This window comes from Bidens hawaiensis, unplaced genomic scaffold (genome assembly GCF_021521415.1).
Source record: "Bidens hawaiensis isolate Kalapana, Puna unplaced genomic scaffold, B.hawaiensis_p1.1 tig00009190_1, whole genome shotgun sequence".
In the NCBI taxonomy this organism is placed as follows: domain Eukaryota; kingdom Viridiplantae; phylum Streptophyta; class Magnoliopsida; order Asterales; family Asteraceae; genus Bidens; species Bidens hawaiensis.
In genome coordinates this window covers 738,044-757,912 of record NW_027491677.1, presented here as the reverse complement: position 1 = coordinate 757,912, position 19,869 = coordinate 738,044, and the positions used below count along the sequence as shown (strand labels likewise).

Below are 19,869 nucleotides of genomic sequence, written 5' to 3'. Positions count from 1 at the left end.
GTTCCTGCTCTGACATGGTTGTCGCTGAGCACAGCGGCCAACTCAATAGCGTCAGGGAGGGTTACTGGGTTTCTGGCCCATACAGAATCTTGAATTTCCATGGGGAGACCCCCAAGGAATTTCTCTATGGCTCGGCGGGAAGGGGTAACAAGGTGAGGGACCAGTAAGCTTAGCTCGTGGAAGCGCGTCGCGTACTCGCGCGCTTCTCCGCTGTATTGCTTCAAGTTCCAGAATTCTTCCTCCAGGCGCTTAACTTCGTTGGGAGGGCAGAATTCTCGCGTCAGAATTTCCTTAAATTCCTCCCAGAGCATGCTGGAAGCAGCTTCTGCGCCACGCGCATGAGCTACTCCATTCCACCATGTAAGCGCTCTAGATTCCAGGACACTGGAAGCATACAGGGTTCGTCTGTCTGAGGGGCATTGGGTGTGGAGGAAAGTGTTTTCTATTTTCTCAAGCCACTGGAGCATCACGGTGGCTCCTTCAAGACCTGTGAACTTTGGAGGGTTACCCGCGTTAAAGGATTTAATGTTGTAACCAGAGGTGTTGGTATTGTTTTGGCTCAAAGCTTGGGCTATTGCGGCGGCCATTTCCTGGGAACGTTGCTGTCTACGCATGCGCGAGGCTTCTCTTCTCTGAAATCGGCGAGATAGCGGAGGCATTCTATAAAAATTTTAATTTTAGTTAATATCTTGGTTTTAGCGCAAAGTTTTAATCTTATAAAGCTTGGTTTCGCGGAGTCAGTTACTGTCAAAAGTTAAAGTAAAATAAATGACCCTAAATGCAGACTTAATAAAGGTAACAAATTCGAATCAAGAATCGACAATTCATGTATCACCATGACTTTCCGAATTCCCAATTTAAAATATACGAGCAAACGAGTATTGGAGATTGACGATTCATGTATCACCATGACTTTTCAATCTTCAATATAAAACATACAAGAAAATGAGTATTGGAGGTTGACAATTCATGTATCACCATGACTTTTCAAGTCTCCAACCTCAGAACATAATCGTAAAGGGAAATTGAAAATCAACTATTCATGTATCACCATGACTTTTCGGATTTTCAAATCCAACAAACGAACATGTAAGTAAAATCAATAAAATCGAAATTCAGCAAAAGTCGAAATATCGCGAAATAAAACATAAAATCATATACTGCGCAAGCGCGAGCATATTCATAAATAACGAGTAATTAACAATAAGCGCGCAAACATGAGATTTCTCTCATGCGCGAGAAGGGACTCTTAGGTATTCTAGGCCGTTACGTCTAACCACCTATCCTAAAGTCAACGAGCTCTGATACCAATCTGTAACACCCCGACCAAAGGCGGATTATACATCGGGGCGCCACATATTGTTTCATTACTCGTGACACTATTGGGTGTCAATATTTAATAAATACATTCATTCGCGCACGCGCAGGGTAAACACAAGATAACATAAAACATCATAAATCAATATATTATAAATCATAATATTCGAACAACAATAACTTGTCTTGATACATTTTAATCTAGGTCCAAAATAAAGAAAACTTCCTATGTGTCCACAAGCTCCAAAAGTAGCTACAGCAAACCTGAACATGTGTTAAAATAAACGTCAAACACTTGCGTGTTGGTGAGAAATCAAGTTTAATACAATACATAGATAACAAAAAAATCTGCGCGCAACATGTGTATGTCTGGTTTTCAACAAGGGTGTAATCTGATCGGGACCAACTCTAAGATTCATAAGACTGCCAGTGCTCACAATTGAGCTCACAAACAAGACAAACTGTGCATGTGTAAACAAAAGAGAAAATCATAAACGATAGTTCTCCCGTGTTCATCTAATGGTACCATGAAAACTGCGGAATAGACCGACAAGACGGTTAATGATCCACACATACAAATAAACAGCCAAGTCTACGTCCTCAACACATGGGATACTGCGCGACTAAAGTTCATAAACAAGTTTAAGACTCTAAGTTTGTATGAACACATGAACATCCCAAAACATTAAAAGCAAAAAGGGATTAGGTACGAGATTACTCACTTGATAAACGATGCGGTGTAAGATAAAGCAAGAACCAACTTTAAACAAGCACAAGTTAACCTATAAATAAGATTATTGTTTTAATGATTGGTTTAAGTCTTGATTATAAGTTAGCATAATTAATAAGTAAATTATTATATATAACATATATATTACCGAAAATCAGGGCAGAGGAGAGGAGAAAACGGAGGCAAGAGAGGAGGCGGCAGGAGGACAATCGGCAGAGAGCAAAGGAAGAGAGAACAGGAGAGATTAAGTGTTTTGTGTGTGTAGTGCTAAGAAAAATAAGATTATTATTTATAGAGAAACCCTAGGGAACACAATCCCTAGAAAAGGGGAAAAAGATTCCAAGACAAACAGAACAAGACAAAACAAAAGATAACAAAAGATATCAAAAGCAAGTAAAAGATATCAAAAGATATGGCAGCTGCAGGGGGCAAGATAAAGCTGACAGGTTAACAGTAAAAAGCATGGGCGGGTCAGATAAAGGTACTGGTCAAGCATGGCAAAAGCAGATCTCAAAAGATAATGTCAGTCACTTTATCTGCCAACCAATGGGGTTGGTGCGCATGCTGCGCCAAAAGTGGCTTTTCAGACATAAAGCAGATTAGGTCAGCAGCTCAAAAGATAAGACAACACAAAAGCAACGGCTAGATTAAACAGAAGAAAACTCAAAGGGTTCAGCGCGAGAAGGCTAAGGCGCGAAGGCAGACACAGAAGGTCAAGAGAGCGCGAGCGCGAAGGCAGACAGAAACAACCTTAACGCGTCGCGGAAAGAACTACATTTCTAAGCGCGCCGCGGGAAGAATCACATTTCTTAGCGCGCCGCGGGAGGAACTAAGATTCCTAGCGCGCCGCGGGAAGAACTATAATTCTTCGCGCGTCGAGGGATGAACTACGATTCTTAGCGCGCTGCAAGAAGAACTACAATCCTTAGCGCGTCGCGGGAAGAACTACCGTTCTTAGCGCGCTGCGAGAACTACAATTCTTAGCGCGCTGCGAGAAGAGTTCGTCTCGCGTATCGCTGAAACAGGTGGTCTTCACGCAGGCTTCTTTGCAAGGGGTCTGCGCAGACAACCTTAGGCGGGAAGGAACAAAAGATAACAGAAGAAAAAGAGGGAAACAAGGCTTAAGGGCGGGACGGCGACAAGAGGGAAAAGAAGGCGGAAAGAGAGAAGGAGAGGGACGGGACGGCGGAAAGAAAGAGAGAGATAGAGGCGGGAAGGAAAATATATATTATTAGTAAAAGTAAAATATAAGTATAAATATTAAATCATAAAAGAAAGAGATCGGGTCAGAGAAACGGGTACCTGGGTCGGGTCGGATTCGGGGCAGATGTCACAGTCTCCCCTACTTTAAGAAATTTCGTCCCGAAATTTATCTCGAAGTAGGTTGCGCAGAGAACAGGTGCGGGTACTTGATCTTCATTTGATCTTCCCTTTCCCATGTAAACTCGGCTCCGCGCTTGGACTCCCAGCGAACTTTCACGATAGGGATGCGACTGCGCTTGGTTTGCTTAACCTCGCGATCCATAATCTCAACAGGCTTCTCAACGAAATGCATAGATTCATCAACTTGAACTTCATCAAGTGGAATGTGAAGGTTCTCGTCAGCTAAACACTTCTTGAGATTGGATACATGGAACGTTGGATGCACATTACTGAGCGCGGGCGGCAGGTCAAGTCTGTAGGCAACTTTTCCCACACGCGCGAGAATCTTGAATGGACCAACATAACGAGGAGCAAGCTTACCTTTCTTCCCAAAGCGGACAACACCTTTCCAAGGCGACACTTTGAGGAGAACAAGATCACCAACTTGAAATTCGAGAGGCTTTCGCCTACGATCTGCGTAACTCTTCTGTCGGCTTCTGGCAGTCAGCAGATGATCACGGATCTTGGCGATTTTATCGGTTGTCTCTTGAACAAGTTCGGGTCCTGTGATTTGAGCTTCACCCACTTCGCTCCAACAGATCGGGGAGCGGCACTTACGACCGTAAAGTGCTTCAAATGGGGCCATACCGATACTGGAATGATAGCTGTTATTATAAGAGAACTCAATCAAAGGCAGGTGTGAATCCCAATTACCTCCAAAATCAAGAACACAAGATCGGAGCATATCCTCAAGAGTTTGAATAGTTCGCTCAGACTGACCGTCAGTCTGGGGATGATATGCCGTACTCATGTCCAAGCGAGTTCCTAGCGCAGATTGGAGAGATTTCCAAAAGCGGGATATAAAACGGCCATCGCGATCGGATATGATGCTCAAAGGAGTACCATGGCGGCAGACAATTTCCTTGACATAAAGCTGCGCGAGTTGCTCAACACGGTAGTTTTCACGAATGGGCAGGAAGTGAGCAGACTTAGTCAATCGATCCACTATTACCCAAATGCTATCATGTTTGCTTGCTGTCAAAGGTAACTTGGTAATAAAGTCCATCGCTATACATTCCCATTTCCACGTAGGAATTTCTGGTTGTTCGAGCAAACCAGATGGGCGTTGGTGTTCAGCTTTCACTTTAGAACAAGTCAGACATTTAGCTACGAACACAGCAATATCCTTTTTCATACCGGGCCACCAATAAGTAATGCGCAAATCCTTGTACATCTTATCAGCGCCAGGATGAATAGAATACCGAGATTTGTGCGCTTCACTCAGGATATCAGCGCGAAGATTCTCATCAAAGGGAATCCAGATGCGATTGAGATAGCAGAGAATTCCACTCAGATTAGGGACAAAGTGTGCTTCCGCGCCACACGCTAACTCGGCGCGAAGGTTACCATTACTGATGGATGCGCGCTGCGCGTCACGAATACGCGATTCAAGGTTGCTTTGAATCGGCGCGAAGTGAAGCTGCGTGCGCGGCAAAATACAGTTAAGCTGGCAGGGTTTTCGGCTGAGCGCATCGGCTACCACATTAGCCTTACCAGGATGATACCGGATCTCACAATCGTAATCGCTGATGAGTTCGTTCCATCGGCGTTGCCTCATGTTAAGTTCCTTCTGATCAAAGATATGCTGAAGGCTTTTATGGTCAGTGTAAAGGATACACTTAGTACCATAAAGGTAGTGTCTCCAGATCTTCAAGGCAAATACAACTGCACCAAGCTCGAGGTCGTGAGTTGTATAATTCTTTTCATGAACCTTAAGTTGCCTTGATGCGTAAGCGATAACCTTGCCTCGTTGCATAAGAACACAACCGAGACCTTGGTTGGATGCATCGCAATACACGACAAAATCATCATTACCCTCAGGTAGCGCAAGAACAGGAGCTTCACACAACAAACGCTTGAGCGTCAGAAAGGCTTCTTCTTGCTTCGAGCCCCAAATATACGGTTTACCTTTGTGCGTTAGAGCTGTTAAAGGCAAAGCGATCTTTGAGAAGTTCGAAATAAATCGCCGGTAGTAACCAGCTAAGCCCAGAAAGGAACGGATCTCAGAAGGAGAGGATGGCGTAATCCAGTTCTTGATTGCTTCAATTTTGGATGGGTCGACATGAATACCCATCTTGTTAACAACATGACCAAGAAACTGTACTTCATCCGACCAAAATTCACACTTGGAAAGCTTAGCATAGAGTTGCTCAGCTCTAAGCTTTTGCAATACCAATCGGAGATGTTGCTCATGCTCGGCCCTGGTCTTAGAATACACCAGAACATCATCGATAAACACAATCACGAATTTATCCAAGAAAGGCCTACACACCCGATTCATTAGATCCATGAAAACGGCGGGTGCGTTGGTTAAACCGAAGGACATGACCAAGAATTCAAAATGGCCATAACGAGTTCGAAAAGCAGTCTTCGGAACATCTTCATCGCGGATGCGCAACTGGTGATAGCCAGAGCGGAGATCAATCTTCGAGAAACAAGAGGCACCTTGGAGTTGATCAAAGAGGTCGTCAATACGCGGTAAGGGATACCGGTTTTTAATGGTGAGTTTGTTCAACTCGCGGTAATCAATACACATGCGAAACGATCCATCTTTCTTTTTAACGAACAACACCGGAGCACCCCAGGGCGAAGAGCTAGGGCGGATGAATCCTTTAGCAGTCAACTCTTGAAGTTGGCTTGCCAATTCTTGCATCTCAGCGGGCGCAAGACGGTAAGGAGATTTAGCCACGGGGGAAGCACCAGGGACAAGATCAATACGGAACTCGACTTCACGAGCGGGAGGGATACCAGGAAGATCATCAGGAAAAACTTCAGGGAAATCACGCACAACAGGGATATCGCGAAGCTTCTTCTCTTCAGCAGGTTTGACCACATGGGCTAAGAATGCAACACACTTCTTCCGCATAAGCCTTTGGGCTTCGGCGCAAGACATAAGTTTAAGACCACTGGAGGGTTTTTCGCCGTAAATATGAAGATCACCATTTTCTCGAGGTATGCGAATCAATTTCTTGGCGCAAATAACTTCGGCGCGATTATGCGAAAGCCAGTCCATACCAATGATAACATCAAAGCTTCCAAGAGGCATGGGGATGAGGTCAATCAGAAAATCGTTTTCGTTAAGGTTAAGCGTGCAATCTTTAATCACAGAGTTAATTAAAATAATTTCACCATTAGCCAATTCAACTGAAAAATCTTCTTTTAAATCGTTGCGCGGTCGCGCAAGCTTCTGCTCGAAGGCGCGAGAGATAAAACTTCGATCGGCGCCAGTATCAAAAAGTACAGAAGCATAAAATCCGTTAAGCAAAAATGTACCATTAACTACGTCATTATTCGCTTGCGCTTGGTGCGCGGTTATGTTAAAAGCTCGTCCACGCGTTACTTGGTTTGAAATCTGGTTCACCAGATTCGCTTGTGTGATCTGAACTTGTAGTCTCGGGCACGCGTTCCGGAAATGACTGGGATCACCGCAGTTAAAGCACGATCTGGGTCGTGGGTTTTGGTAGGTTGGTTGTGGGTTCTGCGGGTAGACTGGTGGTGTTGGCGCAATTGGATTGGCGAGAAGGACTCTACAGTTTTCTGCAAGGTGACCAGCGCGGCCACATCGGGTACAAAGTCGACATGGGACTTGAGGTGGGTGGTGGAGTCTACAGGTTGGGCAAAAGGGGTGGTTTCCTGTGTAAGGTTTCTTAGTTGGCGGGGCAGGGAGTGCTGGATTGGTTAAGGCATAGTTATGGGCTATAGGGGGAGTTGGGTAGGCTGACAGAGGGTTAGGCGCATAAACTGGAGGTTGGTATGCGGGTTGCTGGACAATGGGCGGGTTGGTAAGCGCATAGGCCTTGCGCCTGCGCTTGAGGTTGTTACGGTTTGAGGGTTCTGGTTTGGTTTCTGTTGGTTCAGGAACAGTCTTGGTGAGTTTGGTCTTTTCTGTTCCCCGCAGGAACAAGGTTCCTGCTCTGACATGGTTGTCGCTGAGCACAGCGGCCAACTCAATAGCGTCAGGGAGGGTTACTGGGTTTCTGGCCCATACAGAATCTTGAATTTCCATGGGGAGACCCCAAGGAATTTCTCTATGGCTCGGCGGGAAGGGGTAACAAGGTGAGCGACCAGTAAGCTTAGCTCGTGGAAGCGCGTCGCGTACTCGCGCGCTTCTCCGCTGTATTGCTTCAAGTTCCAGAATTCTTCCTCCAGGCGCTTAACTTCGTTGGGAGGGCAGAATTCTCGCGTCAGAATTTCCTTAAATTCCTCCCAGAGCATGCTGGAAGCAGCTTCTGCGCCACGCGCATGAGCTACTCCATTCCACCATGTAAGCGCTCTAGATTCCAGGACACTGGAAGCATACAGGGTTCGTCTGTCTGAGGGGCATTGGGTGTGGAGGAAAGTGTTTTCTATTTTCTCAAGCCACTGGAGCATCACGGTGGCTCCTTCAAGACCTGTGAACTTTGGAGGGTTACCCGCGTTAAAGGATTTAATGTTGTAACCAGAGATGTTGGTATTGTTTTGGCTCAAAGCTTGGGCTATTGCGGCGGCCATTTCCTGGGAACGTTGCTGTCTACGCATGCGCGAGGCTTCTCTTCTCTGAAATCGGCGAGATAGCGGAGGCATTCTATAAAAATTTTAATTTTAGTTAATATCTTGGTTTTAGCGCAAAGTTTTAATCTTATAAAGCTTGGTTTCGCGGAGTCAGTTACTGTCAAAAGTTAAAGTAAAATAAATGACCCTAAATGCAGACTTAATAAAGGTAACAAATTCGAATCAAGAATCGACAATTCATGTATCACCATGACTTTCCGAATTCCCAATTTAAAATATACGAGCAAACGAGTATTGGAGATTGACGATTCATGTATCACCATGACTTTTCAATCTTCAATATAAAACATACAAGAAAATGAGTATTGGAGGTTGACAATTCATGTATCACCATGACTTTTCAAGTCTCCAACCTCAGAACATAATCGTAAAGGGAAATTGAAAATCAACTATTCATGTATCACCATGACTTTTCGGATTTTCAAATCCAACAAACGAACATGTAAGTAAAATCAATAAAATCGAAATTCAGCAAAAGTCGAAATATCGCGAAATAAAACATAAAATCATATACTGCGCAAGCGCGAGCATATTCATAAATAACGAGTAATTAACAATAAGCGCGCAAACATGAGATTTCTCTCATGCGCGAGAAGGGACTCTTAGGTATTCTAGGCCGTTACGTCTAACCACCTATCCTAAAGTCAACGAGCTCTGATACCAATCTGTAACACCCCGACCAAAGGCGGATTATACATCGGGGCGCCACATATTGTTTCATTACTCGTGACACTATTGGGTGTCAATATTTAATAAATACATTCATTCGCGCACGCGCAGGGTAAACACAAGATAACATAAAACATCATAAATCAATATATTATAAATCATAATATTCGAACAACAATAACTTGTCTTGATACATTTTAATCTAGGTCCAAAATAAAGAAAACTTCCTATGTGTCCACAAGCTCCAAAAGTAGCTACAGCAAACCTGAACATGTGTTAAAATAAACGTCAAACACTTGCGTGTTGGTGAGAAATCAAGTTTAATACAATACATAGATAACAATAAAATCTGCGCGCAACATGTGTATGTCTGGTTTTCAACAAGGGTGTAATCTGATCGGGACCAACTCTAAGATTCATAAGACTGCCAGTGCTCACAATTGAGCTCACAAACAAGACAAACTGTGCATGTGTAAACAAAAGAGAAAATCATAAACGATAGTTCTCCCGTGTTCATCTAATGGTACCATGAAAACTGCGGAATAGACCGACAAGACGGTTAATGATCCACACATACAAATAAACAGCCAAGTCTACGTCCTCAACACATGGGATACTGCGCGACTAAAGTTCATAAACAAGTTTAAGACTCTAAGTTTGTATGAACACATGAACATCCCAAAACATTAAAAGCAAAAAGGGATTAGGTACGAGATTACTCACTTGATAAACGATGCGGTGTAAGATAAAGCAAGAACCAACTTTAAACAAGCACAAGTTAACCTATAAATAAGATTATTGTTTTAATGATTGGTTTAAGTCTTGATTATAAGTTAGCATAATTAATAAGTAAATTATTATATATAACATATATATTACCGAAAATCAGGGCAGAGGAGAGGAGAAAACGGAGGCAAGAGAGGAGGCGGCAGGAGGACAATCGGCAGAGAGCAAAGGAAGAGAGAACAGGAGAGATTAAGTGTTTTGTGTGTGTAGTGCTAAGAAAAATAAGATTATTATTTATAGAGAAACCCTAGGGAACACAATCCCTAGAAAAGGGGAAAAAGATTCCAAGACAAACAGAACAAGACAAAACAAAAGATAACAAAAGATATCAAAAGCAAGTAAAAGATATCAAAAGATATGGCAGCTGCAGGGGGCAAGATAAAGCTGACAGGTTAACAGTAAAAAGCATGGGCGGGTCAGATAAAGGTACTGGTCAAGCATGGCAAAAGCAGATCTCAAAAGATAATGTCAGTCACTTTATCTGCCAACCAATGGGGTTGGTGCGCATGCTGCGCCAAAAGTGGCTTTTCAGACATAAAGCAGATTAGGTCAGCAGCTCAAAAGATAAGACAACACAAAAGCAACGGCTAGATTAAACAGAAGAAAACTCAAAGGGGTTCAGCGCGAGAAGGCTAAGGCGCGAAGGCAGACACAGAAGGTCAAGAGAGCGCGAGCGCGAAGGCAGACAGAAACAACCTTAACGCGTCGCGGAAAGAACTACATTTCTAAGCGCGCCGCGGGAAGAAACACATTTCTTAGCGCGCCGCGGGAGGAACTAAGATTCCTAGCGCGCCGCGGGAAGAACTATAATTCTTCGCGCGTCGAGGGATGAACTACGATTCTTAGCGCGCTGCAAGAAGAACTACAATCCTTAGCGCGTCGCGGGAAGAACTACCGTTCTTAGCGCGCTGCGAGAACTACAATTCTTAGCGCGCTGCGAGAAGAGTTCGTCTCGCGTATCGCTGAAACAGGTGGTCTTCACGCAGGCTTCTTTGCAAGGGGTCTGCGCAGACAACCTTAGGCGGGAAGGAACAAAAGATAACAGAAGAAAAAGAGGGAAACAAGGCTTAAGGGCGGGACGGCGACAAGAGGGAAAAGAAGGCGGAAAGAGAGAAGGAGAGGGACGGGACGGCGGAAAGAAAGAGAGAGATAGAGGCGGGAAGGAAAATATATATTATTAGTAAAAGTAAAATATAAGTATAAATATTAAATCATAAAAGAAAGAGATCGGGTCAGAGAAACGGGTACCTGAGTCGGGTCGGATTCGGGGCAGATGTCACAGCGGAAGGTTTGGGGGCGACTCGGCTGGTTCCCGTGTTCTTGGTGTGATCCCAACGTAAGCTCTAGATACCACTTGTTAGGATTAAACGCACACACGAAACTGAACACACACACGAAAGCAGTAAACGTACACGAGGATTTAACGTGGTTCAGTCTAAACTGACCTACGTCCACGGGTGGCAACTAGGTATTTCTTTATTGAGTGACAAAATATTACAAGTACATAATGTTGTTTATATAGAGACTGAACTAGGGTTAGTAAATTATTATGCAAGAAATCTAAACCGGGCCGGGCTTGGGCCCGACCGCCCACACCCGTCTCCTCTTTTGACTTCATATAATAAACCGGGCCAACAAGGCCTACGAACCCAACAACATGGTCCTGGTGCGGCTAAACAGAAATTGTTATTACTTATCTCTATTTCAATCTTTACACCCCTTTGAAATACAGGCAAGGGACCCTGCAACTTATTGTTTTGTAAGGCAACGTTGGCCAATTTAGGAAGAGACATCAAAGAATTAGGAACTAAACCTGTTAATTGATTATCCCCAAGTCACAAATCGAATATATCGACGCATTTTGATAGATCCGGTATGGCGCCCGTGAATGAATTACCATGTAACCAAAGTTGCCTAAGTCGAGTCATGGAAGAGATAACGTCAAGCGTACCAGAAAGGCCTTTATTTTGATTGTGAAGCCAGAGATTTTGAATATTCGACCCACCAAAACTTGTAGGTAGGTTACCGGTGAGATTATTGAAAGACAAATGGAGGTTGCGCAAACTAGGGAAACTATCAAAAATGTCCGGAATGGAACCGGTCATGCAAGCATCACTGGCTTCAAATATTTGTAAACAGACGCTTTGAGTGAGGACGTCAGGGATGCTCCATGGTGACAAGGAAAGATTATTGGAAATGTTATAACTCTGGAGATTGGTGAGGCTGAGGAAAAACTCGAAAGGAATTGAAGTGAAGTTGTTGGAATTGAGATGCACTTCTGTGAGGAGAGTTAGGTTAGCTAAAGTAGGTAAGTCGCCCGAGAGTGAGTTGCGTTGAAGAGCCAGAATTCTAAGTTGTGAGAGCTGGTTGAGGGTGGAAGGGAGAGTCCCGGTAAGTGATCTAGAAGCTAGATTGATGCCGGCTACACGTTTGGAGTTGTCACAACTTATTCCTTCCCAAGCACAGAAGTCAACGTCGGTTTTCCAGGAGGACGGAGTAGGGGAAATGGAGGTTAATAGATTTGACATGACCGCAACGTCATTGGCCGTCGAGAAGGAGAGGAAGAGGATGAAGAAGGTCGGGCGGAGAAGGAGACGAGTGCGGTGGTGATGAGCCATTGCTTCTGGTGTGAAGACGTTAAGGAGTGGAAATTAAGTTATATAGCTTGTTAGTCAGCCAGTCGTGTGATATACGTACGGGATAAACTTTGAAAAGAATGTGAAATAGAGTAATAGACAAAACAGAAGCTACACAAGTTGATTCAAAGCATTGAAAATTCAATACCGGAAAACATACTCACACATTTAGGAATTATATAAAACCATTAGATTTAGGGCCAGCCCAATAGAGGCCCAATGCATGCACCAGAAATAATAGTGTGAATCTTGTTAAAATATAAACAAGGCCCTTTCAAATTATATTCAGCCCCCCCCCCCCCCCCCCTCTCCCCCTTTTCATCTCATCTTTTGAACATGCCCAATGCACCAGATTCTTTCCGAAACCCAAAATTACGCACCGTAAAGATGTCAAACTAACGAACTAGAACTAGAAGTGACCAGAGAGCGACTACAGAGCGACCAGATTCTAGTACGAAATCACAATAGAAAATTTTCATTCTCATGATCAACATTCAACATGTCGGTTTCAGATTCTGTCATGGTTCAAAGCCATTATGATCGATTAAGAGATGGAAGAAGAACCCGTGTACTAATCAACCACCATTGTATATGTACAATTGGATTATTCATTAGAACCCCTATACAAATCAACAATTACATTTAACCCCCTCCACTTATTTGACACGTAACAAAATCCAAAACCAAAATTTTCGATTTCTCATTCTCATGATTCTGCTGCCTGCCTTGATTCCTTAAGTTTTTAACTTTTGGATTACTCATTATTGGGTTAGGCTTTCACAAAAATTACTATCAATTCACATGTTTTTGACAAAATTCAGAAATGGGTTATTTCGCTTCAATTTGAGCTCTTGACAAAATCAACTAATCAAGTATAACTCTTTTGAGTACTAGTTTATAGTTAGCTAAGTGGATACTAAGAAAATGGTAAAACAAACACGTAAATTGCTTGCAATATATGAAGGTAAAGCACCTGCTTAACCATATGGTGAGTGGACAGATCTGTTGTGTTAATAGGTACTATAATTAACCAAACAATTGTATACGCTCTTAATTATGACAATATTTTGATTCTAAAAGCAAATATAGCAGGTGAACCAATTTTGATATTGTTTTTTAAATCAACGCATTCCAAGGTGATCGATTACATTTTTGTTAGAACCAGTTTTGACTAGAACTAAAACTTGAAACATTTTTTAGAAAACAAATTGTTTTGATATGGACCCGTTTCGAAGACAATTTAGTCCCTGCATAAACTTTAGTGGACTTTTCTTGATCTGTAACAAATGAAAGAAGTTGACAAGAGTAGACTTTTTTTTTTTCATCACTATGTTTTTGAAAAATCTGAAAGTGGGAATGCTAGAATGAGTTTGAGTGAAAGTGATTGGACAACATAATAGAGTTATCTTCACTGCATTGAAGAAAATGAGGAAGGCTTGTATGATGGCGATGATTAGTTTGTTCTTCCTGTTGAGCGGGTTCCCATTGCTCTATTAAAGGGCCCAACACGTTAACCACATAGCTCATGTCAGGTCTTTGAGACGGGTCAAATGCAGTGCAGTGGATAGCCAGCTCAGCCACCTTGAGAATGTTTTCAAGGGTTTCTTCATCATGATTATCAAGAACTTGGTCTATACAATTTACCACATTTTCCTTGGAGACAGGTTTCCTTGTAAACCATGTAGCCAAATGACAACTCTCATCTGACATAGTTTCATCTATTGCTTTTCGACCGGTAACCAACTCCATCAAAATGATCCCAAATGCGTAAACATCCACCTTTGTTGTCACCCTCCCAGTGCCTGTTTTCATAAGAATAAGTTTGAATTTTTAGTGTTGGGTAGCTTTTACTATCTGAATGAAACTATATAAGGAACATATTGTTGGTTCAGGCCCCACACACAAACACACACTTGATCGTATGTATGTGACGGTAAATCAAAGAAGGGTGTACTTTTCAATAAAAACATGAGGCTTTATATAGCCCTTACAAAACAAACGTGAAAATAAAACAAACAATAAAAATACTAAATCCAACTAAAGAACTAGTAAACTAATAGGCTTTATATAGCGTCACAACTCGTGACCCGTAAATGATCCCGGTTAACCCAACACATGTATCTAGTCTTTTGTGCTTGTAGTGATTACACAAAACCAGTTTGAACGGTTGGCCAGGTTTAAACGGTTTTTTAACACCCTTACGTTTTTCGCGTGGTGTCCATGTTCCAGCTATCCGCTTTTTGGTCTTTGGCACGTTTCCCTTTATCTGTTCTGTTCTGTCGTATTTATTTCAAACTGTGAACTCACACATCCTAGTATATATAGACCATTTTACATCATTGATTGATACTTGAACGCTCACCATTTGAAACAACTCCACATCTTAAAAACCTTGATACAATTACACTACAAGCCCTCTGGTGTAAAGCGGCCTTATCAAAAGTTATTTTTTTACATCATAAGTTAAGGTGGCCACATAGTGTTAGGATACACATACACACATGGGAGTTTAATGGGGAACTTTAAAAATGTGGGAAGCTAAGGAACCATGTCTTTTACATGTAAAAAACTAATATAAAACTCGATTTCACAAACAAAAAATTAGTTTTAACATAAAGTATTTTTGAAGTTTTTGCTATCAAATAAAAAAAATATTATTTTTACCTTCTTTAGCTGATTTAAAAAAACTATTTTTAATAAAAAATGCGTATACATGTTTTTATTTGTAAAAGCTCAAAAAAAGATTATTTAAAAATGTGTTTTTACATTCGAAAATGAATTTTTTATTACTTTTTTTACATGTAAAAGACATGGTGTCAGTTCTATTTTTTTGTGGTTCCCTTTTGAACACGCGTGCACACACATATATATAGGGTATGCTTAATGTAAAAAATAATAGAAGAATAAAAATAAATCTAGGTCATTGAATCTAGGATTAGTGGTTGAAATTGATTGTTTTTAAAAAACTGTATAGTTTTTTATTTACAAGGTATACTATCATATTTAAGTGGTGTTATTTATTTTATAATTTTCTCACAAAACAATTACTATTTTTTATTTGAACACTCTTCTTTAATCATGTCTGTAAGTTCAAGCTTGAAACCAAAAGCAATATGCAATTTCTATTCATAAAAGTCTTCCATGGTTCTACAACGAGTTCATACTAAAAATTTTTGTTGAAAAACTATAATTATTTAAGAAATGGGTATGTAATTTTTCAGGTAGAGGATATATGTAATTGATAAAGTTAGTAGAAAATATATGTAATTGTTCCAAAGGGTAAAACAATCATTTTGTTAGTTATTTTTATTGAATCAGATAAATATGTAATAAATGTAGTTTAGGAATGGAAAGTATGTAATTGATTTTAAAGGATTGGGTAAATATGTAATAAAAAAACTTATGAAGGGGATATATGTAAATGCCTCATAACAAACTAGCTTTTATCCCCGTATTATGTGAGTTTTTTTACATTATTCGTTTATAATATTTATATAGTTTTTTTGGATTTTAATTATATGTATAATATACTTAAGGTTTGATAATGAAAGGATTTCACAAATAAATTGGATTTTATAACTTGATTCAAAAGCTATCTGAGTTTTGTGAGACTTATGACTCGCTTATTTTTTATTATAAAATTGTTTCTTAATTATAAATAATATCTTTTTATAAAAAAATCGGATATTAGTTTTTAATATATCTCTATTTTATAGGATATTCATATAAAATATTTGGTGAGATTAATTTTTAATTTAATTAGATGTTATAACCCGTTTAAGGGCTATCTTCGTTTTGTAAGACCCATACCCATGTATTTGGGTAAAATGCATGAGAAGCCTCCATTTACAAATAAAACAATATGATGGTTTAAGAGATGTATGAAGTAACTATGAAGCTTTTAAAAGTTTCATTTATATATATTCAAGATATTAAAAAACTGAATCTAAAGAAGTAAAAGTGGTAGTTCTCACCTGCATATTCTGGTGGTAGATAACCGAAAGTCCCTGCCAATCTTGTATCAACAGAATATTTCCCATCAAGCACAATTTTAACCAAACCGAAATCCGCCACCTTTGCTCTCATATGATCATTAAGAAGAATGTTAGCCGGCTTTAAGTCTCGGTGAATGAAGTGTTGTGCCAAACTATGTAAATACTCCACCCCCCTTCCTACATCTAAAGCAATTGAAACCCTTTGTTTCCAACTAAGAGGAGGGGTTTTAACTTCTCTCCATTCGAACAAATGTTGACTTAAAGTTCCTTGTGACATGTATTCGTATACTAAAAGTCTCTCGTTATCATTAATACAATAACCAAGAAAAGCCACAAGATGTCTATGCCTAACTTTTGTTAAAACTTCAATTTCCGCTTGGAACTCTTTCGTACCTTTTGTTCCCAATTTCATCCTCTTGACTGCAATCATACTTCCATCATCAAATTGGCCTTTATAAACAACTCCAAATCCACCTCTTCCTAACACATTGTTGTCACTGAAATGATCAGTCACTTGATCAAGCACTTGAATTGGAATAATCAGATTACCATGTTCAGAAATAACCATCTCGTTATGATCTCTACTAAATTGACTCTGTAATTTCGTAGGAACTCGAGAACACTTGTAGTAACACAGATATGATACAATCCCGACAAAAACAAGAACACTAGTCACAATACCAATAACCATACCAGGTGAAACAATCAATCTTTGTGAATGTCGGGGTGGGCTCCCAATTGAAACGCTAGAATTCGGTGTAGATTTGGGTGAATGTGGAGGTGGGCTCGCAATCGTTGGTCCTTTATGCACATCCAGGCCTATAAAAGGATTGTTATCAAGTACAACCCTCACCTTTTCTGGGAATTTAGGTATATGGCCTGAAAGATTATTGTTCGACACGTCAAGGAACTGAAGTTCCGACAAAGATATCAAAATCTCTGGAATTGAACCCGCGAGATTATTATGGTTCAATGATAAATTTTTCAATGAAGTCAAATTCCCCAAGGAAGGTGAAATAGTACCCGAAAATTTCATGTTTGAAAAGTTTATGCCTGTGACATTCTTCCCAGAAGAATCACAAGTTATAAAGGGCCAATCGTTGCATGCGTTATTACCTTTCCAAGATTCTGCCAATGACATTGGATACCCTAGAGCTCCGGCGACCTCAAGGAGGGTCGTCACCTGTGGGTTACAATTTTCGGGCTCAGGTAAACAGAAACTATTAGCATTCGTATATTCATAGTCGTACAAGAAAGCTATAATTTCAGGCATTGGACCCTGCAACTTATTGTTATGCATAGTAATGCTGGTTAATTCAGGGAGAGACGCCAAAGAATTGGGAACTAAACCTGTCAGTCGGTTATCACTAAGCCGCAAATCGAATAAATGGATGCATTTTGATAAATCTGGTATGGCACCGGTGAATGCATTAGCTTGTAACCAAACTTGATTAAGTCGAGTCATGGAAGAGATTACATCAAGTGTACCAGAAAGGCCTTGAATCTGATTGTCAAGCCATAGAATGAGAATATTATCCAATCCACCAAAAGATGCAGGCAAGGTTCCAGTGAGATTATTGAACGATAAATGGAGTGTCTGCAAATAACGGAAATTATCAAAAAAGTCCGGGATAGAGCCAACAATGTTACAATTGCTGGCTTCAAATTTTTCTAAATTGGTGCTTTGAGTGAGGTTGTTAGGGAGAGTCCATTGCGACAAATGAGGATTATTGGATATGTTAAAGGTTTGGAGACTGGTAAGACCGACAAAGCAATCGTAAGGGACTGAAGTGAAATTGTTGCTGTCTAGGGACACATGTACGAGGAGAGTGAGGTTAGCTAAAGAAGGTAACTCTCCGGTGAGTGAGTTACCTCTAAGAGACAGAAATTTGAGCTTTGAGAGGTTATTCAATTTGGGAGGGACAGTTCCGACAATGTTACCATTGCTAGCATCATATTCTTCTAAATTGGTGCTTTGAGCAAGGTCGTTAGGGAGACTCCATGGCGACAAATGAGTGTTATTGGATAGCTAAATCTCTCGAGACTGGTGAGACCAAGAAAACAATCGGAAGGAACCGAAGTGAAATTGTTGCCGTCGAGGGACAAGTGTACGAGGAGAGTAAGGTTAGCTAAAGAAGGTAACTCCCCGGAGAGTGAGTTGCCTCCAAGGGACAGACGTTGGAGCTGTGAGAGGGTGTTCAGTTCGGAAGGGAGAGTTCCGGTTAGTGATTTAGAAGATAGAAGGATGGTGATTACACGATTGGACTCGTCACATGCGATTCCATCCCATGCACAGAAGTACTGCTCGGTTTTCCAGTTGGAATATGGAACAGGAGAAATGGAGGCCAAAAGCTTTGACATGACTGCGGCGTCATCGGAGGTGGAGAATGAGATGAACAAGAAGTAGGATGTAATACTGAGTATCAGGAGTTGGCTCTGATGGGCCATGAGGCATGATCATGAGGTATTGGAGGCTAAACTATTAATGTGTCCGACAAATTAATGAGGAGGTGTAGTTTTCTTTGTATGGAATCAAAATTGTAGACTTCAAAACAGTGGAAACGCTTTACTCGTTTGGCATTATTTTTTTATTTGTCTTCCACTTAAAAGGCAAAAAAAACTCCAAAATTGACTACTCACATTATTGGATTTTAATATTAATTCTAATTATGCAACAAATTGTTTGATTCCACCACGTGCTTGGACACTTATTAGCAGAAAAAAAGTGTTTATAGATTCGTTTTTATTATTTATTTTCATAAATAAAGTACAACTCATAGAGGATAAGTTAAAGTGGATTTTAATAATATCCTATAGAGAATTGTGCCATAGTTTATGCATAAATTTGTCAAAGATGGTTTGATTCCTCCATGTGCTTGCTTGGATACTTGTTAACAAAAAAGAATGGTTCTAGGCTCCTTTTTATTGGTTTCCATAAATAAAGTACAGCTCATAGAGGATAAGTTAAAATGATCCCAAATGCGTAAACATACACCTTTTTAATTTGTCACTCTCTCAGTGCCTGTTTTCACATAAAGTTTGAAATTCATGCTCGGGTAGCCTTTACTTGGTATATATTAAAGTGAGTCTAATACTAATAATCTCGTATATATTTAACAAACAGCATTACAAGTGAGTCTCCAATTCTGGTTATAGACTAACATGTCATCTCTAGACAGGGAACCCGTTCTGGCTCAAACCGCATTATTTTTTTAAAAAAAAGTTTCGTCTTGACCGGCCCAAACTGATTTTACTTTCAACACGTTTAACCCTTGTCCAAATGATTAGTGGATATCATGGTGGTTAAGGTGTACCGACTGTACCCCATGCAACCAAAAAATTGGAGGTTCAAATCCTGCATAATGCGAGTTTGGTATATTTTTCCTATAAAATTTATGAGTTACGTTAAAAAAAACACTGCCTGATATTTTGGTTTAAACATCCCAGCCTTGGCACGTGTTATCACTGGATGACCAGATGGATGGATGCGGATTGTTTTGTGAAATTGGGGCAGAATCCACAATGGGAGTGTTAACATCCGGAAGCTATTGAGTCACGGGCAATTGGCTGCGTGAGATGAAGGTGGTTATGATTGGCCTGCATTACAGTGAAGAATTAACAGTGGAGGTAGGAGTGGGTATATCAACATCTGATGGATCCTGCACAACATTTGTTAATTGCAACATAAAAATGTCTTTTACAGTAGTATCGCCGGTAAATGGGAAAGCATGTTCATCGAACCTAGCGTGACGTCTAACATATA

General features: G+C 40.7%; 1 protein-coding gene and 1 pseudogene across 1 annotated transcript in view; both read right to left on the bottom strand.

The window, feature by feature from the left end:
* The window catches only part of LOC143531540 (putative aldo-keto reductase 5), a 207,848-nt gene that overhangs the window by 69,562 nt on the left and 118,417 nt on the right, over positions 1–19,869 (bottom strand). The gene's annotated exons all lie outside the window — the stretch shown is intronic.
* Positions 13,471–18,702, bottom strand: LOC143531493 (receptor-like kinase TMK4 pseudogene; annotated as a pseudogene).